Raw genomic sequence first — 21,377 nt, 5'->3', positions numbered from 1 at the left:
GTGTGCTATTGCCAGTAGAAATCTGACCTTTCAATTAACCTTCCCGTCTGGCTTAGAGTCCATTAACATAAAATTATCATTTATTACAATATCAAAGGTCCATATATTATAATCTAATATCTTTGCCTTGGGTTTATTCTGCTTATCTTCATTTCGTAACGAATCTCAATAATGAAATTAAGCAATTTGGATCTGTAGGTGTGGTGTTATGCTGCTCCGTTTGGACATGGGATGGGCAAGCTCCTTCCTCAGACATCAGTCAATACCGCTGTAGTCAAGATTTTCGCTTGTGGTTTTGAGGGAAAATAAATAATGTTACATTCAAAACTATTTGACTATATTATATTCGATGTATCGGCTGTTGAGATATAGATATACACGGTATTAAAACCCAATAATCAACCCATTCATACATTCATAATATACACAGCAAAAAATAAAAAAAAAAAAATGAAGCACCCCCCCCCCCCCGATATTTCACAGAGGGGTGAACCTCATGGAAGTATGGTATGGAACTGAGAAAAAGAAGATAAGCAAAACAAATTTTAATTTAATTAATTTAATTAATCATTTGGTCATTTGGAAGTGAAGTTTTGTAACGGTATGAACACTAACAGTGCATGAAAACACAGAGTGTAATTGAAATGGAATTTCATCCAAAAGATATGGGTGTTTAAGTATCGTCAGTTCAGGGTCTTGCTGTGTGCCACCCGGTAAAAGCAGCTTAAAAAAAGTGGACCAGTGTCCCAGGATTCACAAAATATCAGTATGTGTGCTGTTACCACGTGCCTGAATAACTGCAGCCACTCTTCTTGGCATACCCCTAACCAGGTTCCTTAATTGTTCCATCGTTATCCGCTGCCACTCCTCGTGAACAGCTGCCTCCAGTACCCTCAAGTTTTGTGGAGGAGGATTCCTTCTTTGTACCCGACGGCCCATGATGTCCCATTCCAAACATGTTCGATTGGGTTCAAATCATGCTGGCCATGGAATTCGTGTCACAGCCTTATTTGCCAGATGTTGGTCATGCATTGTCGTCCATGAACATGAGTCTTATGGCAAGTCTGTGGTCATCGAAATGATAAGTAATTGCAGGACCCAGAACCTCCTGAATGTAACGAGCGCCTGTGAGTGAACCTTGTATAGTCACCAAATCCAGTCTACAGTCGTAGGAGAAGCCTCCCCAAACCATTACGGATCCCCCGCCAAATAGTACTCTTGGCAAAATGTTCCTGGGGGCAAGACGTGTTTTCCTAGTCCTCCATACGCGGACTCTCCCATCAACAGCATGTAGGAGGAAACGACTTTCGTCGCTCCAGTACCCCTGCCTGTGCTCACACCATAACCCACGCTGACGCTTGTGCTGATTTGTGAGCTGTAGACGCCTGATGACCCTTCTTCCTCTTAATCCAGCAGGTTTGAGGCGGTTTCTCACAATCTGGTTGCTCAAGCGGCGATGGGGTAACCGGGCCTGTTTCAGAAGGGTGCTTGAACCAAAAGGCTGGCGTCTAACATGCCGTAACAGAGCTCTATCTTCCTGGGGCGTGGTAGCTTTTGGTCTTCCAAAACCGGGAAGGCCCTTTACATCATTGTGCATGCTTCCTCAACAGACAGCTTATTACAGTGTAGTGAAACTGAGTTCTTCTTGCAATTTCCTTGTAAGAAAGTCGTGGCCGATGATGAAGTCCAATGATCTCCCATCTCAATGAATCGGAAATTCTCCTTCGTGTAATTGTCAATCAGAAGTGCAAAAAAGTGATAATGAAGTCGATACCGATCCTTAAATACCCAATGTTTGTGGTTGTTTGAAACGTTGGTGTGTGCAACACATGGATGGCGGGATTCGCGTGCATGTGGCTGCGTTCGTGAGAGACATTTTCAATAAGTAACACATTATTTTATCACTAATATACAACTCTTTGATTTGAGGATTGAGATTTGGTTTCAACATATACCAATAATTCAGCTTTTATTTGGTGGGGGTGGGGGTGCTTAACTTTTTTTGCTGTGTATATAATGATTTTCAAATTTAGTTTTTAATTAAAACGGCTAAAATAGGTGACATTCCTGGAATTGTCATCCCATTACTTACATACACGAGGGAACTAATTTCAGATCAAGCTATATAACTTCTCTCTCTAGAAACATCGTGGGGTTTTTTCATCTTGCTACTGAACATCAGTCGTGTTTGGCCTAGTTATCTGGAACAGCCCAAGAGGGTCGGGGCGTTGGTTTGGCTTTGGGTCGTTTCGGCCCATACTTGGATGTTAAGGAAGTTGTTTCGGCCCAATAGAATATAACGTTTATTTTTACGGAATCCAAAACCACAGTCGTTTGTCCAACTGACTTGATTATTTAATGGACCCGAATATTGTCAGTTGGAGTTTGGTTGGAGAGAGATATTTTAAACCAGGTCACTTCGCGATTAACATATGAGTAGGTAGTTATTCAATAAATCGGTCGTTAAAAGTACCCAGAGAAAACCATCCGGGCTAAGCAGGACCACCGCGTACGTGATGTAAACAAATTCCGGCCTAGAGTCATGATGCAGCTTCTCAATGTTTGGGAAAACTACCTATCAGTAAGTGAAGGAGGACCACACTATGCGCAAACAAAACCCAAAGCACAAACCTGCGGACAAGACGCAAATTACACAGACACTGTAAACAACAAATAACAACTATATATATATCAAATTGAGGTTCTATCCTATTTACTCGTCGGCCTTAAAATTATTAATTTTTAAAATTTATTTTAAGAATGCAATTTTCATAACGTTGTTGTGAAATATTGGAAAGTAAAGGCCGACAGCCAAATCCAATTTTGCTATCTACTTGAATTGCTCACGGCCCTTTAAAACACAATCTTAAGATCGGAAATTACACTAGTCTAGTGTATGTTTTAGCACATATAAATACGTCAATTTTTGATGAGAAATGAACCAAAGTATTCCTTGACTTTCTAATTATAGAAACACGTCTCTGATCAACGCCATCTTGTTAAATCTTTGACCCCCATAAATCACGTTTTATAATCAGCCATTTTATATTATAGTCTGCACAAACAAGATACACTTGCGCACCAAATAACACCCATCAAATAAAACAGAGCGCACTATTTTGTTTCTTGCTAAAGTTGATAAAGAATAAGAAATTATTAGAATATTACTCCCAGTTCATTAGAAGTACAAACAGTTAAATTGTTGAAGTCAGATGTTTAAATGATATAGGTTTCAAATAATTTATACACGCATTTAACCATTGCAAATACCCTCTTGGGGGTCATATAATACTTAATTATATTACATAGCAATTGGAGTTTAAATACAAGGATTCATTATTCTATTTACATGCTAGATAAAATAAGATAAACCACAGGGTAAGACGACTCGACATATTTAAATGAAATGAAATGTACGGTGCTTTAGGGGACTTTTGTGCCCGGACTTTCACTTCAATTGTCAGCGGATCTTTAACGTGCTGCCAATGGTCCCATCCGTACGACTAGACCTATTACCTTGCCAGGCCATCTATTCCGCACCTTCCTTTGACAAGACGAAACCAGAAGTTTGATGCCATTCGGATTGACCCCATTGGGCTAGCTTCTTACTCACCAAGCATCACTACCCTTCCACCGATATATTACGCAATACTTATATAAATGGACGATTGTTAATCTTCATTGAGGGATACATTATATTCTTGCAGTTCTGAACGTAACAACATGAGATGACCACAATAAAACGTCAGAATGTTGTTTTTACGTTTTATATATCAACACGGATCAATTATCTCAAACACAAAACAATTGAATTCGCAGAATAAGAATTTTAAAAATCGTTGTATGGTTCAGAAATGGGGTCTAAAATGTGTGTGTTTTTTTGTCGAAAACGCGCCATTTCGTTCAGTCAATAAGACATCAGTATTATTGCTGCCGCTCGAATGTTTGGATACCATAACACTTGGTCGATCGTTTCCAGAATTACAGGGTCAACTAGCGATTGGGTAGGGAATAGACGACAAATTATCTAGAAACATCGCCAAAATCGCACGCTACTACTACTGTGATAACGCTCTGTCGGATGTCTTGCCATACTCAACGGCGTTACTAACTTTGCTTTTACCATTTTGTGCCTTCGGTTAATGTTTTTCTGGTGTCGGTAAATGTCAAATCTATAATCATGCTAAAAATTGTATTATGTCTCCTATGCACTCCCAGTCGAATCAAGGGTGATATCGCAGACATAGAGTTTCCGCGGTGCCACAGTATATACATGTAATATACACAAAGATACACATAATATGATGGTGGAGGGCCACGCTATCATGAAGTACTGCTTGTATAACAGATGATGCAATAACAGTTTGACCAAAAACAAATAGGTATTGGTGCAAAGGAAATTTAAACCAATTCGTTGATGAATTTAGGAATCAACTTTCACCATCGAACATAGTCAAAGTATTGCTGTAATGAAACTATACACGAATTTCACCACTCTCACTCAATTAGAATCAAGTTATCGAGCTCCGAAAACTCAACGAATCAAATTGCGTATCGCTGTGTTTACCCTGAGCAGAAAAACTCATTATCGAACTTAGTCACGGTATTGATATCATGCAACTATAAACCAAGGTTCATCACCCTCACGTGATTTGAAACAAAGTTATCTTCTCCAAAATCATCAAACAATCAAATTGCCTATCTCTGCTTTCACTAAGCAGAAAATGCTCATCTTCGAGCTCCACCAAGGCATTCACCTACACCAAGTTTGAACATTCTAGCTCAATTAGAAGTTATTGTGTCCCAAAATGTGTGACAGGCAGACAGACGTCCGGACGGACCCATTTCAAATTGTGCCCTGTTTTCTTCGAAAGGCGGGAGACAAAACAAAAACGTACATAAGCGCTTGGAATTAAAAAATAATGTAGGAATTCAAGGCAATGTCATAAGAAATTAGGGTCTTAAGCTCTTTTCATATACAACCAACTAAGCTTTCCAAACCATGCCGCTGGTATCGACCTCAACTAACATGTTAACAGAATCCGGCTAAATATAGCACATATTATGGTGTTTGTGAAAATGATTCATAATCCGTTTCAGTCTCAAATAATCTAAAAAAAAAAAATAATCTAGCCTCCGTTTCCTTGTTTGTTTAAAACATTGGTTGTAAAATATAACAATAAAGTTTAAAAATCTTTAATGGAATAAGTTTCCAACCATAAGAAACGTTTACAAGTAACTTCCTGTTGATCCATTCATATTATAATCTTCTTATTGGTTTTGTTTTTTGAAGATGGCAAACTGCAATACCTTAAACGTTTAATCGCTAAAGGAATATTAGTTCCCACCTAAAACGGTTCAATTACTTTCAACATTCAAATACACCATGGGCGCCACCTACAATCTTCGTCAAATCTGTTTTTGATGGACCCCTTCGTAATCCGTTAAAACATTTTTTAGTTTTTAGTTAAATGTTAAGTAATCAATTAGAATACATTTTACAGCGAATGAAACCCCTCAAAATAAGAAAAGATATTGTCCGAAAAAATATGCAAATAACGAACAATGGCTGTAGCTATGTATGTATACCTAGCGGGAAAATGTAAATATTCCATTTGTGTAAAAGATAGCCAGGCAAATTAAGTTTCAAAATAACATGATAAAATCCATCGACAATTGTATGCTACAAAACATTATAAATACCCTACAGAACAAGTAATTCCTGGAATTTACAATAACGTCTCCAAAAAAGCGACGCAAGAACTTTTACATGCTATATTGCGGACTTTTTTTTCAAGACTATTTAATGGCCGAGATTCAATACTTGAGGTTTTGTTTCTGAACATCTGAAAAGGGAAAATTGATTCATAATTGAACTCATTATAGTGTTTGGCTTAAGGCAACTTCCCAAAGAAAAAATGTGCAAATAGGTTTAATAACTAACGGAATTATGGCACATTTACTGGTCTCTATTATAGGACAGTTACTAATTTAATCAAGTATTCGGCAAATGGAGTTTCCATATAATAGAAATATGGACAATTCCACCAAATGTATGTCGAATAACAGACTTAATCTTGGCACCGGGCAATGAGACATTTCCAGGACTGCTTGGACTAGGTTTGATTTCCATGTGCGACCCAATAAAATACTTTCTTTCCAGTAGCTGTATTAGTTGAAACAGGTAATCATTTCAGGCAATAGTAATCCCTTGAAAGATGAATCTCTAATAGAACAAGTCAACATATGGTTCAGTTCTTTTCAGTATTTAAAAAGTGTTGTTGAGCTGAAAAGTCCTCGGTCTATGCTGGGCGGTAATAAGCCCGTCGCAATTTTGTTGTGGGCGAACCGATGTGCTGGGCCTTTTATAAAAATCCGATTGAATCCAAGCCGGGAGAGTATCCAGCGTTGGTATTTTGATTATGTTTTGTTATGCTAGGTTCGCACTGTCGTGCGACGCGTTACGATAGGATTGTTCCTGTTACTATTGGGTCCACGATCAGATACGTTCGGATACGTTTTGATGCGATCAACACGATTGCTACGACTGGCTTCCATATATGATAAGTGTGGGAGTTAAGAATCAAGCCTCCGCCCAGTGGAAAACAAATGTAAGCTAGATGACAATGCTACTGTGATCGACCCCCCCACCCCGCGCCCCAACAAAATGAGATTATCAATGAAATACATCGATTGTCTAAGATCTAGTCTGGGCACAAAACCAGACCCAACATTTCTAGAGTAAAATTTTGCGTAGAATACGATATTCGGGGTCAAAGGTCAAAGTGAATGCGCGGACATTCTTGTATCATGAAAATAAGCTGAAAATGATCAAAAGTAATCACACTTTCAATAAAGATAGGTTGCCAGGCAACAAAACATACGCCCACAGCAGCTAAATCGTCCGAGCGGTCGTCAAGGGTTGTCGCATATTTATTCCTTTGTAGGTAATTGGGGCCCTATACAACTTACAAGACAGTTCCATACAGACCAGATTATAAATTTTGTCGTTTGAGGGTTAACAAGGTTCTACAAACTGAAACAAGGGTCTCAACTCTGGAAGTAATCTACAGAAATTGTTGAAATTTGACAGGCTTTTTCGTTTTACTAATTTAAATAATGCATATAAATTTCATATAAATCACTTTTGTCATTCAAACGTTCACAATTGCCATAACTCTAGAAATTATTGACGGAAACTGCAGAAATTCAATAGATTTGTTTCACAAATTTAAATGATGCATATAAATTTCATACATATCGGATGATAACTATCATCAATCGAGCTTTAACAAAGTGAAACAAGCGAAATAACTCTAGAAGTAATTATTGTAAATTGCTGAAATTCAATAGGCTTTTTCGTTTCACTAATTTTAATCATGCATATAAATTTCACAAAGATCGGGTGATAACTTTTTGTGTTAGAGCGTTCACAAGGATCAATAAAGTGAAACAAGGGTCATAACTCTAGACGTAATAAACGGAAATTGCTGAAATTCAATAGACTTCTCCGTTTCACTAATCTAAATAATGCATATAAATTTCACAAAGATAACTTTTGGCGTTGGAGCGTTCACAAGGTTCAATAAAGTGAAACAAGGGCCATAACTCTAGACGTAATAAACGGAAATTGCTGAAATTCAATAGGCTTCTTCGTTTCAGTAATCTTAATAATGCATATAAATTTCAGAAAGATTGGATGTTAACTTTTGACGTTAGTGTGTTCACAAGGATCAATAAAGTGAAACAAGGGCCATAACTCTAGACGTAATAAACAGGAATTGCTGAAATTCAATAGGCTTCTTCGTTTCAGCAATCTAAATAATGCATATAAATTTCAGAAAGATCGGATGATAACTTTTGACGTGAGCGCATTCACAGGGATCAATAAAGTGAAACGAGGGCCATAACTCTAGACGTAATAAACGGAAATTGCCGAAATTCAATAGGCTTCTTCGTTTCAGTAATCTAAATAATGCATATAAATTTCAGAAAGATCAGATGATAACTTTTGGTGTTAGAGCGTTCACACGGTTCAATAAAAGCGTTCACACGGTTCAATAAAGTGAAACAAGGGCCATAACTCTAGACGTAATAAACGAAAATTGCCGAAATTCAATAGGCTTCTTCGTTTCAGTAATCTTAATAATGCATATAAACTTCAGAAAGTTCGGATGATAACTTTTGGTGTTAGAGCGATCACAAGGTTCAACAAAGTGAAACAAGGGCCATAACTCTAGACGTAATAAACGGAAATTGCTGAAATTAAACAGACTTCTTCATCTCACTAATGTAAACAACATATATCAATTTTAAAACAATTGGATGATAATTTTTGGCGTTAGAGCGTTCACAAGAAATTGTGGACGATGGGCGGACGGACGGACGGACGGACAGACGGACGGACGGACGGGGGCGACAGCAATATACGTCCACATTTCAATGTGGGCGTATAAAAATGTAAACTTGCTAAATTCACTTTTGTTCTTTGTGACTCCAGAGGTCAAAAGGTCACATTTTCCGTTTTAGCCCTAGGAAGATTTAAAGTAATAAATGTCAGCGTAAAATATAAAAACTAAAGCGAAACCTGTTCTAATTAACAATAGGAACATTTAAAATTTATCTTTAGATGGTCTTAGCACCGAACTTTTACTTTGACCCAGAATATCTCGAAAACGCCCCAACGGCGGACTGATTACCACTCGGCATCGTATTCTACGCAAAATTTTACTCTAGAAAAGTTGGGTCTGGTTTTGTGCTCATTTGATGGACATCCCCCCGCGCTGAGCTTCCGGTCTAACAGCCATAATTTCAAATCCAAAACCCCATAGTAGACTATAACGATAAATAACAGTCTTTACATAGCATTAAAATTTAACCCTTGAGAGGCATTTATACTAGGTTCCCACTATAACGATTCGCGCTACGATTGAAATGGTGGTTTTAATCGCGGAGATCCTATGCGGTCTTATCATATATCGAAACGTATCTGCACGTACCAGATGGCGGACTCAATAGAGACTTTTGGCAAGCTTAAATTTCTGGTCCGTATCGCGTATCCGTATTGATTTTGCGTGTGACGTCATCAATACGTGTGTATTTCTGATACGTAATACGACACACGGATACGGCAGAACGTATAGAATAGCTTTCACACGGAAAAGGTCTGTATAACATTGTTGTCTTTTTACCGTTCTTTTTGCTACTATATCATAGTGTATGAATCTAGATGTGTATATTTGATATGATTTTAACCATGGCAAAGACTGGAATTTAATCATTACTTTTGATGAGATTTTCGCGGAATTTTCATATTTTTCCTGTCTGTCCGTCTGCATGCTGGTTGATATCCGTGCTAAATTTAAGGAGGTGGGACCTTGCAAATCTGTGAAATGATACATTAGTGAAACCAAAAATTGCTGTCGAGTCGAAGTCGGAAGATTTTTTAATAAGATTCGACACTGAATGTTTCTTAAATTTTAAGTGGCTCAGCGACTGTCGAGCGACTTTACTCCTTTCAGGAATTTGTAGGCTAGTCAATAACTGCCATCATGCTGTAATAGAACTCAGCTCAGCTCAGCTCAGCTAGCTATACGTACGAGGCGCGAAAATTCTGCCAAAACTCTAAAAACTACATTGACACAACGTACAACGTGATGATACGGATACGGATGGGAAAAATTCCACTTGCTAAAAGTCTCTACTAGGACAATCCTGTCGTAACGCATCGCACGACAGTGGGAAACCAAAATTAGCAATTGACTTATAATACTAGAACAATAAATATGTATAAGTTTTCTAGTATTATAACATATATTTTGACCTTTCCGATATATACGAACGGTCTGCTAGTTTGCTGTTAAAATACTGATATTTGTGCATTTATTTGTGCATTCCGGAATAGATCAATTAATAGATCACGAGAGTTGCGTTAACTTTAAACCCCATATCCTATATTCCCAGTGTTTATATATAATTTAAATAATTTAAGATAACCTTTGTCATGACTCAGGTGGTTATTAAATGCTTATCATTTTTCATTTTCAAAAGCCTGATGATGAGATGCCAACCAAATGAATGTTTACATGATATCTAAAATATCTTGCGTAATAACAACTTCTTATATTACCCCATATTATCCGAGTTTATGTAGATAATTATGTAAGTAGGAAACCTGCACTGTTAAACGTCATATCTTCATATAAATAAATGCGATCAGACTAATCACCACAAGAGATAAAGGTAATAAAGCCATGCCAACACTATCGTCAATAGACAGATGTACAATTTATGTGTATCATCAAAGCGTGTATACAATAAAACCAAGGAGCACACTGTTCAGATATTATTAGAGAATATGATCTCCGATAGAATAGTGATCATGTCTAATTTTGGATTTCAACAAACAGGTAAAAGATGCATTAGCACTTTACTGATCGTCGCCGGTCTGTTAAAAAATACTTCCGAGATGTGACTTTACAGTTGTATTAGACTGTCTGGAGTAAAATTAGGAACATAATTACCCATTCTCACGGTTAGTCTTGATGTCGTGGGCGCGGTGGGTAAGACGTTGGCTCGATTCCGGCATTGTCCGAGAACTTATATCGTGATTTTCCGGCGTGGCCCCCCTTGTCAGTGGTGCAATACAGAGGGAGGGAAAATGAGTAATTACTAAACCTAGCCCTAATGCTTACCCGAACCCTAACCTACAATCTCACCAAAAAATCACGTGCCGTAACCTTACTGACATCTCAGCGACCTTGACGAAAATTTAGTTGGCCTTAACAAATAGATTTAGCCGGGGGTGGTGGTATTTGTCTATCGCCCTTTGAATATACGAGTATTATCTATTTTACTGTCATATTCATGATTACATGATTTAGAACAGATGAAATCCTCGTTCGTTTGTCCAAAGGAATATAATACTGGAAGCTTTTCATGCAATATTATTAACTAGTTGCCACAGCTAACTGGACTACACATGTGCACATTTGAAATTCAGGTAGCAAAGCTTCAGTGTAGGTACGTAAATCTAATCGAATTCGGTATTCATAAATCTGTAGCTTGCAGGCACACAGCACAGGCACGCGAATTTAATCCGGATCATAATTTTCTAGCTTAGAGGTATGCCTATCTATGGTATTAACACCCTTCTTTTAAATTCATGCAGCTTTAGCGTCTTTTGTTAATAACACGTCTTGCCATAAAACACAATTTGCTGCAAATAATTTAGCAGAAAATAGCACAAAATTGAATTTTATCTAAAAAAATAATAATAATAATTAGATAATGTCAGATAATGCATTCTTAATGTATTACTATAGCAAAGCGGAAATTCTTAAGAAGTAATTGTTTTTGTCACAGAATCTCAGTATAATTCCAAATATCAATATTAAGCAGCTTATAAATAGGCCTATTAATTCTGTTTCTGTTGTAAATAAGTACGTTATTTATGGAATAAATACTGTACTTATATTCATTTCTCACCTACAAAAAAGATACGGAAAGTAGTTTTGTCTTCTACATGTAGTTTGGAAATTATCACATGCAAGTTTTGTGTGGCTGGGATTTGCATAATTTTAGGTCATTTATCCAAATGGATATAGTTTTACTTAGTGAGTGTGGTATTTTAGTATGTCGGATGAGTATAATCTTCAATAGAAGGTTTGACATAATACGCGTCATTAGTTTCGATTTCTCTTGGACCCAGATCAAAATCTCTCAGATTTCTCGATAGAAAATATCATTGCGAATACCAAGTCTCGCGCTTTTAAACTGAAATGTCTAGCTGTGATAATCGAGTAGCAAAGTTCAAAGTTCATTCAATGTTGCTGTTCTTCTATTATGCTTGCTTTTCTTTGCGTTTCCGAGAGTTTCTCAGTAAAAATATCATTCAAAGGCTGTAAACGGACCGATTTCCACTTTTCCGGCATGTTTTTTTTTATAACCCTAATATAGGATTTTCAAGAACTGGTAACATGTGGGCTGAGAAATGAATATAAATAATATATTAGACAAATAAACCTTGACTGATTGCAACTTCAGAGCACAATTAAGGTTGCAATTTGTCATCTAAGTGGCGGAGAGAGTATAGAATACTTACTGAGAAAACAAATAAATACTAGTATAACATACGGAAATTAACTATAGTTTAAAACCTTAGCACAAAATCAATCCAAACTAAGTGATACTCTGGTGGCATTCTCGATTCTTCTAGCGTTTTGTAATGTCGTGGCAATCGTTTCTTCTTTTGAATATTCGTTTTAGTACTGATAATCCTTGCAGTCACTTAATTTTCTGTGGAATTACAAGAGTGCTAAAATTCGTATGTGTAGCTCTCTACGCTCTCAACTTCAGTCACTGACAGCAACTGATTTCCTATTGTTGCGTCAATCGTGGAATCTTCAAATCGTGGTTACGGATCAAACGTAGGAAATATCTTCGTGTTTATTTGGAAGGCGCTTAATCATTTGTATCACATAATATGTAAAACTTGTAAACGCCAATACAGACGGATATGGCCGATATTAAAGATCGCAAAATGAAATGTTTTGCACCGGCTGTGCTTTTATCTGTTTTCTTCCCCTCCGAACGACTATACGCTGTCCCTTACCAGGCTCTCGTCCCTGCACCACTGACAGGGGGAAACACGCCGGAAAATCTAATTGAACGTTCTCGGCCAAAGCCGGGATCAAACACGGGATCTCTAGGTTAATAAGTCAATGTCTTACTCACTGAGCCACAGGGCCTCCTTAATAAAAAATCATCCAGCTAGCTAAATAATTTGTGATATCGTATGTAACTAATAACACCGCACGCTTCTACTTACGATTTCGTTATTAAACACAATCATGATAGGTCCCAAGTAGATAAATACAATTATTATTTATAAACTGAATAAAATGGTGCCGATAAACTCTTACATATACCTGTTTTTATTTCTAAATTTCCTCATTTTAAAGATTGCCATTTTCGCATCGACAATTATAGGAACTCGGTAATAAACACATAATGGTAATCAGATCATATAAATAAACAAATGCTCTACACCAGCCGGGTCGATGAAGACACTATAAATAAACAAGATTAGAGGTTAAAGCCACAACACTCTTCGTTAAGAGATGCCATTGCAATTTTATGTTACGAAGATATGTGGGAAAATTACTAATCTAATGAGATTTCGGATTATGTTTTTGTTACTCTACACATGTTGAAGAACAAACTATCCTTATCAGTTATCTGTTCATTTTGAGATTTGCCTTCAGTTATAGTAATTGCATAAATTCACTCTTGCATCTCTTCATTGACGAGATAAAAAAGCCACGTCCACTCACCCCAACTCACAGATGTTTTAGTAGTGGATAAGCTAATGACATCAAAACACGTTAAAGAAATGAAAGACTAACCTAATTTTAAATAAAGCTAGATACCACATCATGTGACTAATTTGTTGGGCTTTTTGGACATAGTATGTTAAAAAAAAAATACTGGTTACGCTTTTAGCGCTAGCACAAAACACATTCAAATTGGCGGAAATTATGAGTTTGGGAAATATAAAAACTGCTAAGTATGTAGGAACGTGATTCCAATACACGTTTTAGCTTATATTGGCAGAAATTACCACACGCATGTATCGAGTACTGTAGGGGAAATGAAATGAAATGAAATGGGGTTTAACGTCCTACTGTTCTGCTCCTAACCTGGGTTAATGAAGACGGGCATACGCCATACAGTGCCCTATGAGGGAAATTTTGACCGGGCAGCGGCGCTACGGCCTACTCTTATATCGAATTCAAACTGCCAAGGGATCTTTAACGTGCACGCCAATATGTACACGGGACCTCGGTTTTCCGTCCCATCCGAACGACTAGACAACTGTCCTTGCCAGGCCCTCCATCCTGCATCACTGACAAGGGGAAACCACGCCGGAAAATCTGAATGAACTTTCTCGGCCAATGCAGGGATCGAACACCCGACCTCCAGGCTAGCGAGCCAGCGTCTTACCCACTTAGCCACGTGATCCCCCGTACTTTAGAGGATTTTCATTATAAAATCAAATAATTTGTTTTGATGTGGCCTCTTCCATTAACTCGTCTAATTACAGAGCGGCATCTAGTAGCTGGTGAACGTCGCCTGTCTTTTAAAACAATACGCAGATTCTTCTGGTTTGTGTTTTAAATTATGATATAACATTTGTCAGCTAAATAAGAAATGGTACTTAATGACTACTCTATAGCCAGTTTTGTCCATTACTGGTGATTTCAATAAGTAGGTTCACAGGATGGCCTGGTACGTAGGCAGTAATAACACTACAGATACAGTGCTTATGTTTATGATTCCTTCAATGATTGTACTTGTTGGTGGCAAAAGTTTGTTTCAACCCAAATGATCTATCCGTTACAGGCTTAGAACTCTTCAGCAGTCCTCGTACTCAACTTTGTAGAAGATACACTACTCGGTCACCAGCCCTGTGGTTTAAATACAAAAAATGGGGTCTTGAATATCTGTTCATGAGTTCGAAAATATGAGGGAGGGAGTGCTGGGTGGGTGCTGGACAATGTTTGATGATTGTCAAAAATACCAAATAAATGACATCGGCTATATTTACACATTATATACACGTACCGCCCTTTTCTTTACAATTTCTACATGTAATCTTTTATAGTGCATTGCGCCATTTTCTCTAGACTCCCGTATTAGCACTTTATTTGAACTTTATCAGAAGTGAAGATTGCCGTTAATTTATTTGATGATGAGTGACAAGAATATAACAGGCCCAGGGTCAAATATTTCCCATGCTACGACTTGATTTTACTTATTTGAGGCTGTTGTATACTGAGAAATAAATTTAAAATGAATATTCTAAAAGAACATTAATTCTGACGATTTCAGAGTAGTGTACAACGTGCTCAAGTCAGAGGAGAAAAGTAACATATAATGAAACCCTTCTAGTCACCCGGTAGGCCTATAATAAGAACATCAATTTTCTAAAGGTAAAGTATCCCTTCTTTCGATTTCATGTTACTGGCCAATGTTGCATATTTCAACATGATAGCAATATCATTAAAATGCATAATGTAAAAGCTAAATCGGCCTCTTTTGTTATATAAATTATTGATCAGACATTTATTCACCCGAATAATCAACTGTCTAGGCCATCGGATGGCTTATTATATTGAATGGATTATAACTCTCTGTCCATTTATTAATTTGACGATAAATTGGATAATCGAGGCTTTGTTTATTATTGTAAAAATGGTACTTGATATTTCGAGACTATCTTATCAAAACTCTGAAGACTTATACCTCAGTCAGAATAAAGTAATGTGATTGAAATGTTCAATATACTCATTTCGCATTATCTATTTTGGAACTATTAAAGCAATAACGACCAACTCTTTATCTAAAACGCACATTGTGTATCTTTAATGGCGCATCTCTAGTTCAAATGTAATACTTAAATAATGGAAAAAAATCTTCCGAATTTCATATAATTTTAACTATGAATTTTTCAATTTCCGAAAATATTTCTTACGGCCCCCAATTCGGAAATCATATTTAACGTAAATGCCTATGAAAATATTTTTAGAAACTATCATCACCTCGACAAATTGCCTATTTTCCAAATATAAGTTATTAAAGGAACAGCAATGGTCAATTCTGCCCATAAACTACAAGTTGAATTATCTATACAATCAAACCAGACTAATATTGAAATCCAAGCACGGGCATACTTAAAGTACGATATTCTGAGCGAAATGTTATAAAATGGGGTTTAAGGCCCTGCTCGTCTGCACCGACTGGGCTAATAAAGACTGGCATACGCCATGCAGTGTGGTTTGAAGGAAATAGTGCACGGAGAGCGGCGCTACGGCCTACTCTTATTTCGAATTCCAAATGTCAATAGATCCTTTACGTGCATGGCAATGGGTACACAAACCCCATTTTGTTGCCCCATCCGAACAACAAGGGGAAACCACACTGGAAAACACCGGGGAACGTTCTCGGCTAACACCGGGTTCGAACCCCTGTCCCCCTGGTTAGTGAGACAGCGTCTTACCCAATGAGTCACCATGGCTCCCGATATTCTTTACGAGCGCCCGTCAATGCTCTTGAAAACATAGAAAAATGTAGACTAATCTAATTTGAACATTAGCCTTTGACAAATGCTTGAAGAGTTCTAGTCACGAAATCAAATGAAATGGGGTTTAAAGTCATACTAGTAGTTGTCACGAACACTCAGAGATTATATATTATGGTCTGGGGATTTTGCTGTATAAAACGATTACGTTCTTTTCAAAGTAAGTATTTCCACTAAACGAAAATAATCTTTTCTACGGCAATAAACCACTTTCACTTGACAAAAGTTCAAATAGGTTACATGTATATACACTCTACAAAAGTACAGCAGATATGTTTTTCGACAACGCAGAGAACACAGAATAATGTCACATTATTAAGCGGTTTTAAAAACTTAAAAACAAAAACAATAATGCTTTGTTAATTCTATTGGCCGGAGTTTTCTAAAAATTAATCATAAAATAGGCGTTGTACCTGGAATCTAAATCTTTGTTTTGAAAATGTAATAACCACTATTTGTTCCCGGGCCCTGTAGTCGTCGAGAATTTATAGACACTACTTCCCATTTAAGCATACGTACCTGTAAAAACAAATTATGTTACACATAGGGAAGGGTGGAACTCTGAAATCTTAATCTTATCTTATCGAACATTTTTTTTTTATTTTCGAGGTATCGTGAAATCACGTGCATGTTCTAATTCTGGTTCAGTGGCCATTTTTAAAACGACAGAAATATAGTGTAGTCGTTGCATTTGTAAATTAAATTTATGAATTTATGTGGTAACGGGAAATGGTTTATTATATGTTAAGCTATGTGCAGTGTATTTGGAAATTTAGGGAGTTATAGGCCAGGAACTTTTTATTTCATCAAATGATGACAAAACTTGCTCAAAGGAAGTCCTTAGAACGACCCACTACTGTGGCTGGAGCAAGACGGAACATCAGTGGCGTAACCATTTTTAGCATGACACTAATTCATTAATCCGAACGTCCCGCCCCCCCCCCCCCCCCCGTCAGTGGTGCAGGACTGAAGGGCCCGGTAAGAAATAGCTGTGCACATAAAAGAACCCTTGATAGTTGGTAGGGATCAACGCTGCTGCCCGGGAAAAATGCTCCTCACAGCACACTTATATGACGTTTTCATTAGCCCTGCTTCTGAAGAAAAGTAGGACGTTAAATCTCATTTCAGTTCATTATCATCTAGGTATGTGTAGCATCAGGTGCGCACATACACGGTCTTACGCACGACGCATTATTATTAATATTAATAATTTTATTATAGAGAGATATTTCAAAATTTTTAGGGGGGTTGGATGGCCGAACGGTTAGCCCATGCGCGTTGTATCACAGTGTCTAGCATTGAGTCAACTCGCGTGGTTTCGATTTCCAGGTTGTAAGTGGCGAGCCCCGTGGATTTTCTCCAGGTCCTCCGGTTTCCTCTCACTGCTAAAGACCCCTACGCTGTAAGACTTTTGTAGGATTTTTGCTCTTTAAATTAGTAGCATCGAATTAATTAATATCTTTGGCAAATTATTAGATTTACATATAATATGTACTTAAATCAAGGTAGAGAATGGGTGGCATATTGTTACATAAAAAAAGAGTCATAATGTGGTAAACATTCAATTCTAGGTTGATAACAGATATCTTGTGGGAAATTTCTCCAGTAAATTTCCTCTAACCATATAAGGGTGGGATTCGACGTCATTGGGCTCAATTACCCAATCTCTCTAATTATTTACATCATATTTGACCAATTATATAATTGAAGGTCCAAAACACAAAGCTACAAAACTATCATACTTGTGAAAATTCGTCAGACAGCAGACATATTCTGGAAGGAAAAAGATGTAGCAATTTCTATCAGCAGACTCACCCCAGGGAGTCTGACTGGCTAGGGTTTGAGAATGACTTTGGTATTGTAATCTATACTATGCTTGTAGCCATGTATCCGGCTATGATGTATAAAATGTAAAAACGAACTGCTGCATTGTTATTCCTGAGATAGACATAGACAAGAAGTAAATACATAACGTGAATGGGAAGCAAAGACAACTAGAGACAAATTCTAGACGATCACAAGGCTACTAAAATATGTAGTAAGAAAAAATGCATGGGCGGTACGTAGGATTTAGTTCCCTGCTCTCTACGTCTGACAAAAGACCCATGGTGCTACAACGCGCATAAGAATTATTGAAATAAAATTGAACCATATGTCAGTCCCGAAATTACCTAATTTGTGTTGGTGTCGAGTGGACGTTAAAACCCATCTCTCTCTATCCCTCTCTCTCTCTCTGGTTATCCGGCAAAAAATCTTTACTTTGACAGTTACAGTTTTTCGTATTGATAAATTAATTTACATTTTTCAGACATCTTCAGTGAAACGGGAACGTGACCCGGCAATGGGTCAACGTACTACAAGGTATTATGCAAATAAAGTTAAGTCGGAATGGCCGCAAGGGCTGACTGGTATTTCTATACATTATTCAATAAAGAATGCTTCTCACGTGGACTCATTGTTGGATGCATGTTTATCCTATTTTCGGTTCTTTAAATTCACTTAATTCATTAAATATTCGTTTATATGTGTTAAGCATTCAACGCTGATGAAATTAAAATTATTATTTACAGTTTTTCGACCAAAATTAGATTTCAAGATAATTTAATCTCTCAGTTCTCTCCTAACGTAAATATGAATGGACAGATTCGTCTGAATTGTTGCATACTTTGTAATGAATTAAGTGTCATTTACAATATACGCCTTCTTGTATTATCAGCACATGGCATTTCTTTGTTTTGTTGTGAATTTCCCGGTAGTTATAATTTTATAGCAGAATAAAAAATACACGGTAAATATAGGAATCCCTGTAATCAAGTCGCATTATGCCTGTTTTGGCGTTTGCATTTCGCCGTTTCAGGAGAATCACAGACACCGCTTAAAATGGTGCTGACGGGGTATATTGGGTTTCTTAATTATACGTACGTGTACCGATTCATTCATTGTATCTTCCATTAAATTCGTACATAAATATATATATATATATAAACTTCATTTCCTTGAATCGTTAACATTTAAGTACGACCGTTTTAGGTTTATGAAAGGTTAAAACAACTGTATTGGTGAAATATAAACAGATAATTTACGAAAATAAATAACAAGCAGTTTGTAAATGATAAAGAAACAGCCAACATCTCTATATAGTGTATATTTAATAAGTTAATTGAAGTAACATTTACGTATGATAAAATAATCAAAGATTAGATAAGTAAGCTTTTAAACAGAAGTTAAGGCAGCTCTCTGCCCGAAATATATATATAGATAATACCCAAATGATATATTATATACTGTATATATTTATTTTATATATTTTAAAGTCTTCCAACTCAACCAAGTTTTAGAACACAGACCATATACGGGGCCCAGATATCTTATGTTAATGATACGTGGTGGTATTTATACGCCACTTCGGTCCGTCATTAGCCAGTTGTCTAAAAATTTCTGATAGTAACTTTCAGAGTTATTGTTCTTGTTCACTTTATGTTATCTTCGTTATGTTCTAACCACAAAAGTGGTCATCCAAGCAAACTGAAATTTATATGCCCTTGTTCACTGTGCAGAATTTTGTGAGCAGCGAAATTCGACATCATATCGAATTTAAATTCATTCCTTCTGATGAATAATAAGTTTCTGACAGAGGTATTGCCCTTGAGTATGTCATAGAATCTTGTCAAAGCGCCAGTGATATTATACAGTATAAAGATTTTGCTTTGTTTGACCTAAAAATAGCCCGCCCCACAACATTTCTAATAAGTAATAAGTATGACACGATTATGTTAACGTTTCTTAACTTGGTACAGTTTTAGAACAAGAAGTATATGAATATAATTATGTTCTTAACTTTCCTCGGTGTCAATGTCTTTCTAACATAAATAAATCTTCTAAAATTGTTTGATTTTGGATTGTAAATATTAAGATTTATTTATGTACAATTGCCCATAAAATTCTCTCAGAGAAACTAAATATTGATGCTTTCGTTTATATAGATATATATTATGATGATCATTTTGAAATTCAATATGGTGGAGTGGTAAATACAAATGTAAATAATACTCAGTGAAATAAATATACAAGAGGGTATTAAATCCCTGAACATAATTTTCATCTTGATATGTATAGGTGCTCTGGATAGCAGATAACTATTTTTATTTGGCAGCAATTGTCAAACCCAAGATGTTGATGTTTCCAAGCAGATCAGCGGGGTCCTGCTTTTAAGTATATATAAAAAAACTTATGTCGGGAAACATGCACATATCTACGGGATAGAGTACGCAACCATCGACGGGATTGTAATATTGAAAATGGACCCTTATTTGTAAATAGACATATCTTTAGATGTGCAAAACACCTACAAGTCAAATTTCGATGTTTCCCTTTTTATAAAATGAACGTCGATGACATGGCCAAAAGAAAATTAATAGAGAACCATTAAATTTTAATTAAAAAATACGTTTCTCGACTTAATAGTCAGTAAGTAACCATTGGCCATTAATTTCATTAATTAATTTTCTTAAACTCTCCCTTTATTATCTTCCATTATCTAAATTCTACCCATATACAACAGATTAACACACGTTAATGTTTTCTGTTAGTGACCATAGACAATGGGAGTTATAGCCAATTCAAACCACAGTGTTACTTTTAGTGTCAACGACAATATGAATTGTGACATAAAAAATAACATATATGTATTTACTTGTAATTGTTGTCGAAATTTTTATATCGGAGAGACGGGTACACACACCTACGGGATAGAGAACACAACCATCGACGGGAGTGTAACATTGAAAATGGGCCCTTATTTCTAAATAAATATATCTTTAGATGTGCACAACAACCTTCAAGTCAAATTTAAAAGTCGATGACATGACCCTTTTTGTTTTCCCGAAGGCGGGTAATTTACATCATCTGTTTATTAATCGGTATCCATGTACAATTACTGGTATCAAAACTATTTTCAATAACAACCAGTTCGTGACTGGAATATATGTATTTACCGATCCATCAAGCACTGTTTCCCCCCTGTTAACGAAATTATCCAGTCGTCCATTACAAATACCTTCTAGTTACAGTTTATGTGTTTACGATATTAACGACGGCTTATTCGCGTAAAGTGATATAAAAAGTGATATTAAAGGTACTTACAATGTATTATCGTTAACAGCTTTCACGATAACCCATGGTAGGAAAAACAACAATGGTGACACTGAAATAATAAAAGAAATAACCATATTTATAC

The 21,377-nt window shown here is 36.6% G+C and overlaps 1 long non-coding RNA gene across 1 annotated transcript in view; it reads right to left on the bottom strand.

Moving 5' to 3' along the window:
• LOC126832486 (uncharacterized) overlaps positions 1-21,377 on the bottom strand; it is a 31,989-nt gene that overhangs the window by 5,917 nt on the left and 4,695 nt on the right. Inside the window, exon 2 of the long non-coding RNA XR_007684733.2 lies at positions 21,284-21,344. This is a non-coding gene — a long non-coding RNA (uncharacterized LOC126832486). The remainder of the gene's footprint in view (positions 1-21,283; positions 21,345-21,377) is intronic.

This window comes from Patella vulgata, chromosome 9, assembly GCF_932274485.2.
Source record: "Patella vulgata chromosome 9, xgPatVulg1.2, whole genome shotgun sequence".
Lineage (NCBI taxonomy): Eukaryota > Metazoa > Mollusca > Gastropoda > Patellidae > Patella > Patella vulgata.
The sequence above is the reverse complement of the archived record's forward strand: the minus strand, read 5'-3'. Positions and strand labels throughout refer to the sequence as shown.